Source organism: Anabrus simplex, chromosome 1 (genome assembly GCF_040414725.1).
Source record: "Anabrus simplex isolate iqAnaSimp1 chromosome 1, ASM4041472v1, whole genome shotgun sequence".
Taxonomy (NCBI): domain Eukaryota; kingdom Metazoa; phylum Arthropoda; class Insecta; order Orthoptera; family Tettigoniidae; genus Anabrus; species Anabrus simplex.
The window spans coordinates 587,269,926-587,287,017 of record NC_090265.1 but is presented as its reverse complement, the minus strand read 5'-3'; the positions used below and the strand labels follow the sequence as shown (position 1 = coordinate 587,287,017).

Here is a 17,092-nt window from a genome sequence, read left to right as displayed (position 1 = left end):
TACTTCCACAGCCATTTCTAACTCTATTTCTTTCCAATCTGCACCTCCTTCTTAGTCTCTATATTTCTCCGTTATAATAAGGTGGGTCTTTACCATTCCTTACCACCTTTAAAGGTACAAACCTGTTTTCACATTCTTCAACAATTTCTTTAAAGCCATCCTAGAGTCTGTTTACATTCTTATTTACCGTTTTCCACCGATCATAATTACTTTTTAAAAACTCCCTCATGCCTACTTTATCAACCATATGGTACTGCCTAATAGTCCTACTTTTAAAACCTGCCTTTATCTCACATTTATTTTTAACTACGACAAAAACAGCTTCGTGATCACTAATACCATCTATTTGGTTTCTCTATAGAGCTCATCTGGTTTTATCAGCACCACGTCCAGGATATTTTTCCCTCTAGTTGGTTCCGTCACTTTCTGAATCAGCTGTCCTTCCCATATTAGCTTATGTCGTTCGCATTTCCTTCCGAATGGACATTTGGTAAATTCAAAATAATGGAATAAGCACTCTCATATCTAATAAGATACTATAATACACTACAATAATTTTTAAGCTACCTTTAGACGTATCCTAATTACAATAGCTAAGCACAAATAGAAATGAAAACTCCAATTAAGCCTAAAGTTAGATATTCGCAAAAACTATCGGTACTCAAGGATTACCAATAAAGTTAAACACGTAGACAGATTAATATTAATACCGACTTACGGTACTTTATCCTACTATGCTGAAATAGAAATGAAACCTGCAGTTTGCACAAAATGCACACGAATATAACAGGCAGATACTACCTAATATACCGTATCTACACTACAATTCTCTACTGAAATGTGGTTATGTGATTATTACAGATGGTGGATTACTATTATTTTCCCTACTCCGCGGGACAGAGAATATAAGTGTCCTTAAATGCTAAAAAATATGAGGTTGTTTACAATAATTTCTCAAAAGTATTTGTGTCTAAAACTACGCCAGGGATTTGAATTGCATTTATTGGGATGTAGGAACTTGTTTATTAGCTAACCGCCCATAAATACTGAAAGATCGAGGGTGTTAAATACAAATTACGGATACTTTAACTGCCCACTCAGAACTACAAATGGTCGGAATACAAGAATCAGCTGATTTTTATTTAGATTTTCTTGATACAATACACCCTGTGTTTACGATTGTAGCGAACAATGCCAATATTGGAATATGAAGAGCGACAATAATCAATAACAATAGGACTGTTAACTATTTCGTCAGTGAAATATTGCATATTCTGTTGAAATCCTTGCTTTAAACAAAATTTACAACAGTATCGCATTATTTAAAGAAGTTATTACCTTCGTGATACGTGGAACCGTTTAATTATTTGAAATACCCTGTCAAATGCCTGCACTAATAGACTATAACCCCTGCCAAAGTTACGACTCTTTTAAATATCCCGTCTTTTTAAGTATTTTATCAACAAACCTACTGATATTTTGATAATAATATTAGAAAAAACGAGATATTTCTTCTTTCACTTAGTCTTAAATTACAGGTTGTAATCTAGCGAACGCCTACGGAACTACTTAGTGTGAAAATTGTAAATAAATACCACTAATCGCAGATTACTACAAACAAACACTAAATACCAATATTTGTGGAACTAAAGGTATCACACACATACAAAATTTGCTAAATTTCTACATTTATTAACTACTTTATCACTGAGATAATACAGATCTCTTGGAACAGCCAACCACTCGCTAGCTCATCCAACAATGGATCCAACATCCAACATGTGTTTCTCTTCTGGATTTAAAGTTAAGAAGACGGGACTGTACTTGTAGTTCTCTTTATACCACCAGCAGCAGCATCACTGAGTATATTTTTCCATTTTTCAAAGAAACTTAAAAATATGTATAAATAGATTTGGTACATGAATTGAAACAACACATCAGAATCAAAATATCAGTCAATCTTGCATAAGACAGAAAACTGTAAAAATGGAAACTTGTATGGACTCTAGTAATTTGAGTTTACACCGATTAATGTCTCAAATTTGTCTTAAATTTGTAGCATACCATTTAACTATCAGTTACTTTGATTAGAAATAGTTTCCTGGATGCTTAATGGGGCAGAATTTAAAAATAATTCGACATGAAAATATCATGATTTTTAACATAAAAGTGGAACGACACTAACATGTAAATGAAAAATATTTTCTATAATTATTAGTATTATTTTATTCTAATAGGCAAAGATTATTTGCCTTTACAGTGTTTAAAATGCACAAATATATAAATGATGAAACAATACTAATTTTTTACACTGAAGATATATTTAACAATTGTTTACTGTAATTATGACTACGGCGGAATATACGCATGCGAATGCGCCTTTTAACTATTGATATTGCTTGCTTGTCACTTTTGGTCAAGAAGTTCCTCCGGAAAAAGCACATCAATAATAATAATTTGCATATGCTACTGTGGCAATCCTATTTAATTTCATTAACAGTGGATAATGAAATACCATTTCCCAGTGGGGGCTGAGCGATATTGATTTATCCTAGAAATTGTATCGTTCCTAAGTAAGCAGAATAGGCCTCTCAACTAATTTCATTTGCTAGGCGATACCCGGCGCCTCCAGCGTTTTTACACTTCTCTTCTTGTATATACAGGCATGGATATGGGTTTGGCAATGGCATCGGCTGATTCGACGAGAAAACCAACGGAAAAGTACCTCACCAGTCATTTCCTTATTACATCTCCTGTAAGCCGTTTATGACAGCGGATGGCGGAGCTGTTGAGGATAAAACCAATCTTCGGACTGCTTCACATATCATTAACTTATCCAACTTCATTTGCTTCATCCTGGACTATTAAATAACGTACAATAAAACTGAAAAGGCGCTACTTGTCTCTCAAGCGTTTAGAACGTCATAGATTCCGCCGGTACTAAAATATACAGTTCCTAAGTAAACAGAATATCAATTAATTTCATTTGATGGTCCGCCATCTTTTACTGTGAAAAAGGGGTTGGAGGCGCCGGGTATCGATCCCGGTACCTCTCGCATGCTAAGCGAGCGCTCTACCATCTGAGCTACGCCCCCCGACAAAGGACATCTATTAAACTGTACCAGTTAATAAATTCTTGTCCAAAATATCTAACAATATTAATGTTATTTTTCTTATTTTATAAAGCCAAGTACTTAATATAGTATCTTAATTTGAATTTAATTACGAATAGACTGAAAAAGCAACGTTAAGGAAGTTCAACTCAAATCCGAAAGAACATACATGGAGTTTCTGTCAACTTTTAATCCCGCTTTCAAACCCACAGATCGTCGTTGGGGGGGCGTAGCTCAGATGGTAGAGCGCTCGCTTAGCATGCGAGAGGTACCGGGATCGATACCCGGCGCCTCCAGTGATTTTTACTCTTCTCTTCTTGTACAGACATGGAGAACAATGCAAATCATTGACTTATCCAACTTCATTTGCTTCATCCTAGACTACTAAATATGTACAATAAAACTTAAAAGGCGCTACTTGTCTCTTAAGCGTTTAGGACGTTAAAAGATTCCGCCGGTACTAAATGCAGTACTTGGCAAGAGTTCCCATAAAATGTAGTAGGTAATTCTTGTCCTGCCCCTCGTTCCCAGACGCTGGTGGGGGTCGTGGGAGGGAACTATATCGTACACGTGAAGCATCCGAAGATTGGTTTTATCCTCAACAGCTCCGCCATCTGCTGTCGTAAATGGCGTACAAATAGGCGTCATTGAAGAGATGTAATAGGAAAATGACTGGTGAGGTAGTTTTCCGTTGTTTTCCTCGTCGAGTCAGCCGATGCTATTGCCAAACCCAGTTCAATAATGCACGCACCGACCGACCCTATGAGCGACCTATGTACATCAATCATATCAGGGACTGGCTGCGTAAGGAATGGCATTATTAGTATCATTCATACCTCAGTCACTTTCATATTGTCAAAGCCTAGAATGAGGCTGAGACAGGTCAATAAAAGTAACAGATTCGTTCTAGCCCGCATCAGAAGACATAGTGCATTGTAAGGACTAGGTCTCGCCACCAAAGTCGTAATAATAATAATAATAATAATAATAATAATAATAATAATAATAATAATAATAATAATAATAATATACCTATTCATTATAGACTGTTGTGCGTCCAGCATTCAATTCTGCAAGCCTCTGAGAATTTACTAACCGCCGACACAATCCTCTATTTGTAACTAGTTCCGTGGGCTCATTTAGTCCTATACATCTTATTTTTAAATCGTTAGAAACTGAGACTACCTATCGTCGTCTTGGTTTCCCTCTACTTCTCTTACCCTCCATAACAGATGATATAGATGTTGATTCCCATAGAGAATCTGATATATACTGGTGTAGTGGTTAGCGTGATTAGCTGCCACCCCCGGAGGTCCGGGTTCGATTCCCGGCTCTGCCACGAAATTTGAAAAGTGGTACGAGGGCTGGAACGGGGTCCACTCAGCCTCGGGAGGTCAACTGAGTAGAGGTGGGTTCGATTCCCACCTCAGCCATCCTGGAAGTGGTTTTCCGTGGTTTCCCACTTCTCCTCCAGGCGAATGCCTTCTCCTAACTTAAGGCCACGGCCGCTTCCTTCCCTCTTCCTTGCCTATCCCTTCCAATCTTCCCATCCCTCCACACGGCCCCTGTGCAGCATAGCAGGTGAGGCCGCCTGGGAGAGGTACTGATCATTCTCCCCAGTTGTATCCCCCGACCAAGAGTCTGAAGCTCCGGGACACTGCCCTTGAGGCGGTAGAGGTGGGATTCCTCGCAGAGTCCGAGGGAAAAGCCGAACCTGGAATGTAAACAGATGATGATGATGATGATGATAAGTAAATTTATAATACCAATATAAATGGTACGTTATTGGACATAAATTTTCCAGCTAACTCATTCCTGGTTGCCAGCGTTTCGCCCTCGTGTGCTAGGTTGGGCTCGTCAGTTGGTACCTAGCACACCTACCAAGACGCATGGCTAGTGCATACCGTGGAGGCCACTGCGTAGGTTACTGGAAGCCACCGGCAGTGCCAATGCACTATGAGAGACCTTGTCTCACTAAAAAAAAAAAAAAAAAAAAAAAAAAAAAAAAAAAAAAAAAAAAAAAAAAACACGAATGAGTAAATTTATAATACCGATATAAATGGTCGGTTATTGGACATTATAAATTTTCCAGCTAACACATTCCTGGTTGCCAGCGTTTCGCCCTCGTGTGCTAGGTTGGGTTCGTCAGTTGGTACCTAGCACACCTACCAAGACGCGTGGCTAGTGCATACCGTGGAGGCCACTGCGTAGGTTACTTAAAGCCACCGGCAGTGCCAATGCACTATGAGAGACCTTGTCTCACTACCAAAAAAATTGATGCCTGCTTGCCTGGTTGCGAGTTAACAATATACCATTTGACCAAGAAATGACTAAAGCTGAACTAATTCGTGCAAAGCGATTCAGACCGAAAATAACATACTGTATTGACAATATATTTGAAGATGCTGGCTTCACACCCATGAGATTACCAGCCTATCATCCGGCCCTAAATCCTATCGAACTAATCTGGAACAGGATAAAAGGTAAAATTGCTGATAAGATTGTCTATCTCGTTTCTCTGTCAACACTGAAAGCATTGACAAGAGAAATGATTGAATCTACAACAGTTGATGACTGGATACAATCAATTCTAAAGGTGAAAGAAGTAGTACAACAAATGTATTGGAAACGGGATGCACTGGTGCAAGAAGACATCGAACGCATAATAATAACCCTGGATTCGACAGCAGCAGTGACGAATCTGGAGAAGACACGACAGTTTCATTATCTACAGTAAAATTCTTGGGATGAATGCACCAAATCTATTTCTCTCGAAAGCCGTATCCTTCCATCAGGGCAGAAATACCCGAAAACGATTTTTGACATACAGAGAAGTACACAAGGAGATCGATACATGCTAACTTCATTCTATGAATTCAGCGTTACTCACGCAAGTTTATAACATAGTAATCATGGCTGACGGTGGGCGAATGGACACTGCCATTGTTTGAAGGCTAGTCCAATGAAATGTCGTTCCCATACTTCAATACAGGCAGAAATTATGACCAACTTACGCGATGAAAAGACCTAAGAGTGAGGCAATGTAAAAGAATAACCATATGAAACAAATAAGATTAACAATATCTGGCCATCTTGAAGTATGGCAGTGACATTTCATAGGACAAATCTTCAGGCGATGGCACAGTCCATTCGTGCCACCGCCAGCCACGATTATATAAGAACATCTTGAAATAGTTGAGACGTTTGATGCAGTAATTACGATTCTAAACACTACAAACCATAAAAAGAAAGTATTTTTTCTAGCACTGGCATACCAACCACATTTCCGACCCCCTTGTACTCGGCGACGACATGAAAAAACAACACGATTGAACTTCTCATTCACTAATAATTAAACTTGTAACATTAATAACGCATCCATCGCACGATGCCATGTCAACAGAATTAGATATGTTTTCTGTATCAACAATACAGATGCACTGCTGCCTAGATGTGGAGGCGCTATGTACGAAGAAAGACGTAGTAGGCTTTGCTGCTATATCAATCGTATCATTTCCTGACCAGTAACCCAATAGAATGCCGTGGTGTAGTAATGTGAAAAGAAAGGTGATTGTGGTCCAGGGCTAAGTATCGTAACATGTGAAAAGAAACGTAATTGTGGTCCAGGGCTAAGTATCCTAACATGTGAAAAGAAAGGTAATTGTGGTCCAGGGCAAAGTGCCCTAATATGTGAAAAGAAAGGTAATTGTGGTCCAGGGCTCAGTACTATAACCAATCCAGACCAATGGTCTTATCCATGCCCTACCCTAACCAGTACAGACCAGGGGTCTTACGCCCCCTGACCCCCTTTGCTTGCCGTTCGCGACTTCAGACTGGGGGCTTACCCCCCAACAGACCCCCTTTGCTAACAGATGGAATAGTTCCTAAGTACAGTGGTTGGCAGCTTTGTGCTTCGTCATCGGCGAGTCGTCTGCGAGAAATAAACATAGGACAGTCAGACTTAGAACTACAACCTTGAAAATGGTTTTCCATGGTTTCTCATACCGATAATTTGTAGTTCTAAGTCCCCGGCATATTTTGTACTTTGCACCTTCGTTTATTCATGGAGTAAAAGTTAATAATGAAATCTATATATCTCAATAATATTGCAGTTCAAGTCCCCGGCGTCGTATTGTCAATTTTTTTTGTTTAGAAATTATTGCAGACAACCTCTTATATTTCAGTATTTAAGGACATTTTTATTCTCCGTCCCGTGTAGTAAGGGAAATAACAGTAATCCACCAGGTGTAAAAATCATATAACCACATTTCATTTGAGAAGTGTAGTGTAGATACGGTATATTACAGTAAATCGTATCTTGCTTGCTATATTCGTGTGTATCTATTAGAGCATAGTACGATTACATAGTACTTATAATAATCTGTCTACGCATTTAGCTTTGTTGGTTATCTTTGAGAAGTTCTTGCGAATATCAAACTTGCAATTTTCATTTCTGTTTGTGCTTAGTAACTAGTAACATCTTGTAATTGGGATATGTCTGAACGTAGTTTAAAATGATTGTAGTGAATTGTAGTATCTTATTAGAAATATTAGCGTGTTTATTCTATTTTAGTAAAATATTTGTGTAGTATAGTAGAAGTATTTGAAGAAACTCTCTTACTAGAATTCTGTTGTAATTACGATAGGCTTAACTGCAGTTTCGAATTGTGTATTCCTTTCGGTATTCAGTAATTAACGGCAGTTTCTATCCTGTTAGGGTGTTGTAGGACATATAGTATAGTATGAGAATATAGTACGACTACGTAGTATTTTAGCGTAGTAGTATGTTAATTAGCCGGCACCATGGTGTAGGGGTCGCGTGTCTGCCTCCTACCCGGAGACCCCGGGTTCGATTCCCGGGCAGGACAGGGACTTTTACCTGGACCTGAGGGCCGGTTCGAGGTCAACTCAGCCTACGTGATTAGAATTGAGGAGCTATCTGACGGTGAGATAGCGGCCCCGGTCTAGAAAGCCAAGAATAACGGCCGAGAGGATTCGTCGTGCTGATCATACGACACCTCGTAATCTGCAGGCCTTCGGGGTGAGCAGCGGTCGCTTTTCCTTTCCTTTCCATTTTTTCTTAAAGAATGGCAAAGGAGTGTAAGTGTCAAAAATGTGGGTGTGGCCAATCATTAAGAAGTATGAGGGAGGAGTTGGAGAGTTTGAGGGAGATGATTAGGGTTCTCTCAGAAGACAGAAAGGAAGGTAGGCCTCCCTCAAACAATGTACAGGATACAGCAGGTACAAAAGAGGGATGGGAAGGAATTGTAGAAGACAGATGGTCTAATGTTCTAAGGGGAAGGAGATTGCAGGCTAAGGGCTATATTCAGGATCATAATTCAGGACAGCTGTCTATGAGAAATCAGTACGAGTCACTCCAGGTAGAACGGCAGAGGGAAGATGAAGAACAGGGAACTGTTGTTGAGAAGTGCGGAAGTAGAAAGAAGGGAAGAGGTAGGAAAGGGAAATGTAGAGTAGAGGATAGAAAAAGACAGGTGGATCAGGTTCATGGGAGGGAGAAAAGAGAGTGGAAGTAGATTCTGCAGCTGTCAGGAAAGATAGGGATGACCAGGAAGGGAGGGGGTCAGATGAGGTGGGTAGAGTTGAGGCTCTGGTCATGGGGGATTCCATTGTTAGACATGTGAGGAAAGTATGTGAAGGAAAGGGAACCAGGATAGAGTGTTATCCAGGAATTAGGTTGAGGCAGTTGTTGAGGAAAGTAGAAGAGAAGGAGGAGGGAAAGGAGAAGGTGGTAGTGTTTCACATTGGTACCAACAACGTAAGGCAAGCAGGTATAAGTGCCCACATAGCTGGGGATGTGTTGGACCTGGTAAATGCAGCACGGGTGAAGTTTAAGGAAGCGGAGATTGTTTTCAGTGGAGTACTGTGTAGGAGGAATAACTGACTGGAAGGTGATTGGTTATTTAATTGAGACTATGGAGTGGGTATGGAGAAACTGGGAGTGAGATTTATAGATCCTTATGGGTGGGTAGGAGATAGGGATCTGCGCTCAGATGGCCTTCTCTTAAACCGCAGTGGTACGTATAAGTTAGGAAATTTGTTCAGAAGGGTTATAGGGAGGAACAATGCATTCATGGAAACGGGATGGTCTAGGGAGCGGTGGTAAGGATACAGAGATCTGGAAGTCAAGTGGGAATTACATAAAAATGTTAGTGTTGAACTGTACAAGTATTATAAAGAAAGGAATCGAATTACGTAATTTAATAGATGTATACGCACCAGATATTGTAATAGGAATTAAATCATGGATGAGAAATGATATAATGGATGCAGAAGTTTTCTCACGGAACTGGAATGTGTATCGTAGGGATATGACAGGAATGGTAGAAGGGGGAGTACTCATTCTTATGAAAGAAGAATATGTAAGCTACGAAAAAGTTAAGGATGAGAAGCATGAAATTCTAGCTGTAAGGCTTATTTCTTAAGATAATAAGGCAATTTAATGTTTTTGGAGTATACAGGCCGGGAAAGGGTAGCGCTGACGCTGATTCAGAATTATTTGATAAGATAATCAGCTATGTGGGAAACGACATGGAAAGTAATGTGACCGTAGCGGGAGATCTCAATTTACCAAATGTCAATTGGGTAGGTAATGTGAACGACAGGAAGCATGACCAACAAATGACGAATAAGTTAATATGGGGAGGACAGCTGATTCAGAAAGTGATGGAACCAACTAGAGCGAAGAATATTCTGGATGTGGTGCTGGTAAAACCAGATGAGCTCTATAGAGAAACCGAAATAATAGATGGTATCAGTGATCACGAAGCTGTTTTTGTGGTAATTAAAAATCGGACTATTATGCAGTACCATATGGCTGATAAAGCAGGCATGAGGGAAATTTTAAAACGTAACTATTATCGGTGGAAAACGGTAAATAAAAATGTAAACAGACTTAGGGATGGTTTTTAAGCAATTGTTGAGGAATGTTAGAACAGGTTTGTACCTTTAAAGGTGGTAAGGAATGGTAAATACCCACCTTATTATAACAGAAAAATAAAGAGACTAAGAAGGAGGTGAAGACTGGAAAGAAATAGAGTTAGAAATGGGTGTGGATGTAAGGAGAAATTGAAGGAACTTACTAGGAATTTGAATCTGGCAAAGAAGTCAGCTAAGGATAACATGATGGCAAGCATAATTGGCAGTCATACAAATTTTAGTGAAAAATGGAGGGGTATGTGTAGGTACTTTAAAGCAGAAACAGGTTCCAAGAAGGACATTCCACGAATCATGAACAAGGGGAGTGTGTATGTGAGGATCTTCAAAAGGTAGAAGTATTCAGTCAGCAGTGTGTAAAGATTGTTGGTTACAAGGATAATGTCCAGATAGTTGAGGTGACTAATACTAAAAAGGTGATAACAATGACATTTACAATAAGATACAAAAGTTGAAAATTAGAAAAGCAGCTGGAATTGATAAGATTGCTGGGGATATAATAAAGCCAATGGGTTGGTATATAGTGCCATATCTGAAGTTCTTTTTTGATTACTGTTTTCATGAAGGAGCTATAACAAAAGAACGGAGAGTCGCTATAGTAGCCCCTGTGTATAAAGGAAAGGGTAATAGAGAAATAAAGCTGAAAATTACAGGCCAGTCAGTTTGACATGCGTTACATGTAAGCTTTGGGGAAGGCATTCTTTCTGATTATATTAGACATGTTTGCGAAATTAATAACTGGTTCGAAAGAGGGCAGTTCGGTTTAGAAAAGGTTATTCCACTGAAGCTCAACTTGTAGGACTCCAGCAAGCTATAGCTGATATCTTAGATTCAGGAGGTCAAATGGACTGTATCGCGATCGACCTGTCTAAGGCATTTGCTAGGGTGGATCATGGGAGACTACTGGCAAAAATGAGTGGAATTGAACTAGACAAAAGAGTGACTGAATGGGTTGCTATATTTCTAGTAAATAGATCACAGAGAATTAGAGTGGGCTGTTCTTTACCTGACCCTGTAATAATTAAAAGGGTATTCCTCAAGGCAGTATTATTGGACGTTTCTGTTTTCTTATATATATACTAGCGAATGTACCCGTGCTTCGCTACGGTATTCTACATTGTATTCGAATATCGAAGTAAATAGTGTGCATGCAGTAAATAAGATTGTTTTAAAATTGCATGTCTCTTAGCGTTATCCGAGAAAGAGCATGGGGAGGTCCCCGTACGTTGTTTCCAATGTAAAGTGTTTGTTATGGATTTGTGATATAACGGCAGGCTCACTTGCCTACTGCCATTCACAATCGAGTTGGGAAGTTTACATTATAATTGCAGGCCCCATTGCCTACTATGCGGACAGAATCGATTTGGGGAGTTTTCGTTAAAATGGCAGCCCCCCTTTCCTACTTCCAGACAGATTGCAGTTTTTATTATAATGGCAGGCAATTACCCTACTATCACTCGAAATTGAGTTGTGCAGTTATCATTATAATGCCAGGCCCATTTTCCTACTTCCAGCCAGCTTACTGCCAGTCACACCAAGTTGGTGAGTTTCCATCAAAGCAGGCCACTATGCCTAATGCCAGTCACATTTTAGATGAGGACATTTCTTTATAATGGCGGGCACCCTTGCCTGCTGCCAAACACAATCGGGTAGGGGAGTTTTAAACAAAACTGCATGCTCACTTGCCTTCTGCAAGTCAAATCGAGAAGTGAACTATTCATTACAATTGTAGACCTTCCTTACTAATGACAGTTACACAGGAGTTGGAGAAGGAACCCTTTCATACTGCCAGTCAAAGTCGGTGTGGGGAGTACTGATTACAATAGCAGACCCACCCTTTCTCGATCGCTACAAATCGACATCAGTGAATATATATAGATCGACATACGAAAGTATATGCGTGTTTACAATATTGAAGACCTTCATTTACAGATTAACTGCTACTAAACGTACGTCATATCGACAAAGGATTATACCATAAGACACGCCAGATTTAGTGGCCTAAATGGCTGTCCTATGATATGTCATCTATTCTTGGGTCAGATTGAGTTAGAAACGTGGAACAGGGTAACGTTCTTGTAAGATTATCTCACATTACATTAATTTTCGGATAATTATGTGACAGCTACATACATAGCATTTGGCTCATATATGGCTACTGGGTGGGCCAATTTTCGTGAAGAGTTTGATGATTCTGTATTTCATATGAGTAATCGAAGGTATGAATTATGCATGTGAAAATTTCAAATTGACTTAACATCCATTAATAGAGAAAAATCAAACGTAAAAGGGATACAGATACGGCAAAAAGTCATAAGACCAAGGTTGTAGATCATTCCAAATTGAACGGAGATTGTGCAATCTGTTATGTGACAGGAATTTCCGAAGGTCTGCACCATCATTAAAATTGCCTGCATATTTCGATATTCTTCGGGGATAAAAAGTGAAAAATTTAATGATCTTCGATGTTTTCCGTTCGTTACAGGCTAAAACGTATAATTTTGTCAAATTTCAATTATCTTCTTTTTCTTCTGGCAGATTATGCCGCAATCTGGATTTTGGGCGAGGCGGGTAAAAATTAGGACTTTCAGGAAACTAAACCAAAAATTATGCAGAGGCACACAGTCGTTACGATTGGATTTATATAGATAAGGAATCTGCTCCATGTAAAACACCTTTTTGGCTATGTCCGCTGGACTTAACCTGCAAAACTGACCATTCATGATATCTCCCTTATTAATCCTCCTGACGAAAAAATGCACATGAAAAAAAGGTTTAGAGGTGGAATTCCATCACGTTTGGTCGATTTCCAGTCAGGTTGGTCTTGTTCTGTATATATTGTGGAAGAATAAAATCACAATTTCGGTTCCCTATAAACCGCCAGTCCATTCCGGAACATGAAATGTTATTTACGTTTAAAACCTACCTTTGGACAGGTGGATGCTAAATATGAATTTTGGTTCGAATGTCTTCAGTACTTTTCAAGTTGTAAGGAATACGCTTTACACGCACCCGCTCGTGAGTTAAGTCCGATGGGACTTGTACAAAAAAACGGTCCGTTAATGATATCTGCCTTATTAATCCTCGTATCGAAATGATGGGCATGAGAAAAAAGGTTTAGAAATTAATTTCTACCAAGGCAGGTAGATTTAAATTAACGTTGGTTGAGTATATTTTGTGGAAGTGCAAAATCACTGTTTCGGTTTCGTATAAACCCCCAGTCAGTTCAGGGATTTAGAAACAATATTTGCCTTAAAACCTATCAAGGACAGGTGTATTCTAAATATGAGTCATGGTGGAAATACATCCAGTAGTTTATAGCACTCGCGTACATACGGCGTAATTAAGGAAGAAAATAATACAGTTAAGAAAGTTGAAAGTAATAGAAAATGGATTATAACTGAGTACAGCCGGATAACGACAAATATGTAAATGCCAAGTTAATGTATTGGAAAATCAAATGCCCCTCAATATTATGCTAGTGTGAGTTATGGATATAATAAAGCGGTAACAGAGGAGACAATCAGGTCCATTGATTCCTAGGTAAACAAATAATAAGAAGATGACTAATGGTGTTATTACTTAATCTATTCGAAGGCGGTTATAACATCCCACGGTATTCCGCCAATATCCCGCAGATAGGCCGATTGACGCCTCTCTTGCCTTCTACCCAAGGAACAACCACGAATTTAAAAGCATGATGAGGAAAATGGCAATACGTTACTTCCCTGCTGGCATGCAGTCAGAGACGTTGCCATGGTAACCTGTAGGTTCGTTGTCGGTCTGTTGGTCACTCAATGCAGAGCATGTTACCAGCAGAAAATTGTAAATTTCTCCGTCATGTAAAGAGTAAGGTAAATTATGAACATAACGAAAGTTGTTTATTATGAAGAGACGTTTCGCGTACGGTAAACGAAGTTTACAGAAAATTAATAGTATAAGAGAAAATGGAGGAAAACCATTCTGGTTTTCCTATAAACCCCCAGTCTATTCAAAGATATTAAAATGATATGCATATTGAAACCTTCCCCGGGAGGAGTATACTCTAAATATGAAGTTTGGTTGAGATCTATCCAGCCGTTTCGACGTGATGGTGGAGAAACCATTCTGGTTTTCCTATAAACCCCCCGTGTATTCAAAGATTTTAAAATGATATGCATATCGAAACCTTCCCCGGGATGAGTATACTCTAAATATGAAGTTTGGTTGAGATCTATCCAGCCGTTTCGACGTGATGGTGGAACAGACAAACAGACAAACAAACAGACACGAACAATTTTATTTATATAGATAGATGATATGAGTAAAAGAGTGGAATCAGAGATAAGGTTATTTGTGGATGATGTTGTTGTGTATAGAGTAATAAATAAGTTACAATATTTTTAGCAACTGCAAAATGACCTCGATAATGTTGTGAAATGAACAGTAGGCAATGGCATGATGATAAACCGGGTTAAAAGTCAGGTTGTGAGTTTCACAAATAGGAAAAGTTCTCTCAGTTTTAATTATTGCGTTGATGGGGTGATAGTTCCTTATGGGGATCACTGTAAGTACCTAGGTGTTAATATAAGGAAAGATCTTAATTGGGGTAATCACATAAATGGGTTTGTAAATAAAGGGTACAGATCTCTGCACATGGTTATGAGGGTATTTAGGGGTTGTAGTAAGGATGTAAAGGAGAGGGCACATAAGTCTCTGGTAAGACACCAAATAGAGTATGGTTGCAGTGTATGGGACCCTCACCAAGATTACTTGATTCAAGAACCGGAAAAAAAATCCAAAGGAAAGCAGCTCGATTTGTTCTGGGTGATTTCCGACAAAAGAATAGCGTTACAAAATTGTTGCTAAGTTTGGGCTGGTATGACTTGGGAAAAAAGGAGGCGAGCTGCTCGACTAAGTGGTATGTTCCGAGCTGTCAGTGGAGAGATGGCGTGGAATAACTTTGGTATACGAATAAATTTGAGTGGTGTCTTTAAAAGTAGGAAAGATCACAATATGAAGATAAAGTTAAAATTCATGAGGACAAATTGGGGGAACTATTCGTTTATAGGAAGGGAAGTTAGTAATTGGAATAACTTACCAAGGGAGATGTTCAATAAATTTCCAGTTTCCTTGAAATCATTTTTAAGCGAAGGCTAGGAAAACAATACATAGAAAAACTGGCACTTGGGTGACTGCCCTAAATGCAGATCAGTGTTGATTGATTCATTGATTTACTGAACGAGTTGACCGTGCTTTTACAGTCGCGCAGCTGTGAGTTTGCATTCCAAAGAGAGTGAGTTCCAATCCCGCCGCCGGCATCCATGAAGATGTCTTTCCGTGGTTACCTGTGTTTACACCTGGCACATGTTGGAGCTGTACCTTAATTAAGGCCACGACCGCTACTTTCGCTATCCTAGCCCTTTCCCATCCTTCCGTCGCCGACAAACTTCGTTGTGTTAGTGGGACGTTAAACAAGTAGAAAAAAAGAAAGAAAAAAATATTTTTAAAACTTACTTTGATTTATCACGAGTGTATTAAACAGCAGCAAGAACAATGATTCCCCTCCTTCACTGTAAAATATTGTAATTTTTCAATACGAATAGTTCACCTTGAAGTACTCCTGTAGATCAAAGATGGCGTGCGTATTGCTAATTCTTTTTTAAGAAATGCAGTGAGTCCCCGCCCCTTCCTTTCTTTTTCAATTTATCCTTCAAGCCTGATTGACTTACGAGTAGGACCTAGTTTTCTCTTCGATATTCTATAATTTTCCCCTTAAGCCATCAGCTCGTTCTTTCCATGGACGAGATTAATTTGTCAATTATTTTACTGAACATTCTTTTTTACACGTTTTCATATAGTGGTACAATCGTTGCACCGGCTTATAACATATCTTTCTTTCTTTGAAAATTTCTTATGTATTCGTCAACGGAATACGTTTTTACTTTAATCTCAGGGTTGATCTCGTCGTTGCCTACCAGAATGTTCGTAGTAGAATTAAACAAGCAGTCCGCCTCTGTGGTGTAGTGGTTAGCGTGATTAGCTGCCATCCCCGGAGGCCCGGGTTCGATTCCCGGCTCTGCCACGAAATTTGAAAAGTGGTACGAGGGCTGGAACGGGGTCCACTCAGCCTCGGGAGGTCAACTGAGTAGAGGTGGGTTCGATTCCCACCTCAGCCATCCTGGAAGTGGTTTTCCGTGGTTTCCCACTTCTCCTCCAGGCGAATGCCGGGATGGTACCTAACATAAGGCCACGGCCGCTTCCTTCCCTCTTCCTTGCCTATCCCTTCCAATCTTCCCATCCCTCCACAAGGCCCCTGTTCAGCATAGCAGGTGAGGCCGCCTGGGCGAGGTACTGGTCATTCTCCCCAGTTGTATCCCCCGACCAAGAGTCTGAAGCTCCAGGACACTGCCCTTGAGGCGGTAGAGGTGGGATCCCTCGCTGTGTCCGAGGGAAAAGCCGACCCTGGAGGGTAAACAGATGATGATGATGATTAAACAAGCAAATACAAAAAGACAATCGTCGTTGTTTTATTTTGTGAGCGTACGTCATCGCAGGTAACACCACCGTTCTTGTAGAGCAGACCTAATAACCTGTTTTACTGTGGTGATTTTTCTAGTGTGCCCTAGGATTGGGAACTAAGGGAATGCAGCCTGTTTGTAGGAAGATCAAAATATACGCCCTTAAATGTCAGTATAGGCCTACGTGCTGTAATTAAGCACTGGAAACGTCTGAGCAGTTATATGTTCTGTACATGTCGTTTGTAAGAACCTCCATAAAAACTCCTAGACTAAATTGCGTTCGGCGAGGTTTTAGGTGTTTCCACTCTAGAATTTAAGTAATTAGTTGAGCTGCGTCCTTCCGACCAAGTACTCCGAAATTTTTGCAGTGGTATTACAGTACCTGGTGTTAAAAATAGTTAGGGATTAGGGGGATGATCAATCTCCAACTTGTCTCTGTACTCTGCAGTAAAACATCAAACCGATACCTACAGAAGGATGATGGGAATAGCGCCTGAACTTTACAATCTGGATATTACTCGT

General features: G+C 39.7%; 2 non-coding genes across 2 annotated transcripts; one reads left to right on the top strand and one right to left on the bottom strand.

The window, feature by feature from the left end:
* Positions 1 to 3,022: 3,022 nt before the first annotated feature.
* On the bottom strand, positions 3,023 to 3,095 carry TRNAA-AGC (transfer RNA alanine (anticodon AGC)). Its single transcript has one exon. It is a non-coding gene; the product is annotated as a tRNA-Ala (tRNA).
* Positions 3,096 to 3,336: 241 nt separating this feature from the next.
* TRNAA-AGC (transfer RNA alanine (anticodon AGC)) lies at positions 3,337 to 3,409 on the top strand. The gene has a single exon. It is a non-coding gene; the product is annotated as a tRNA-Ala (tRNA).
* Positions 3,410 to 17,092: the final 13,683 nt, after the last annotated feature.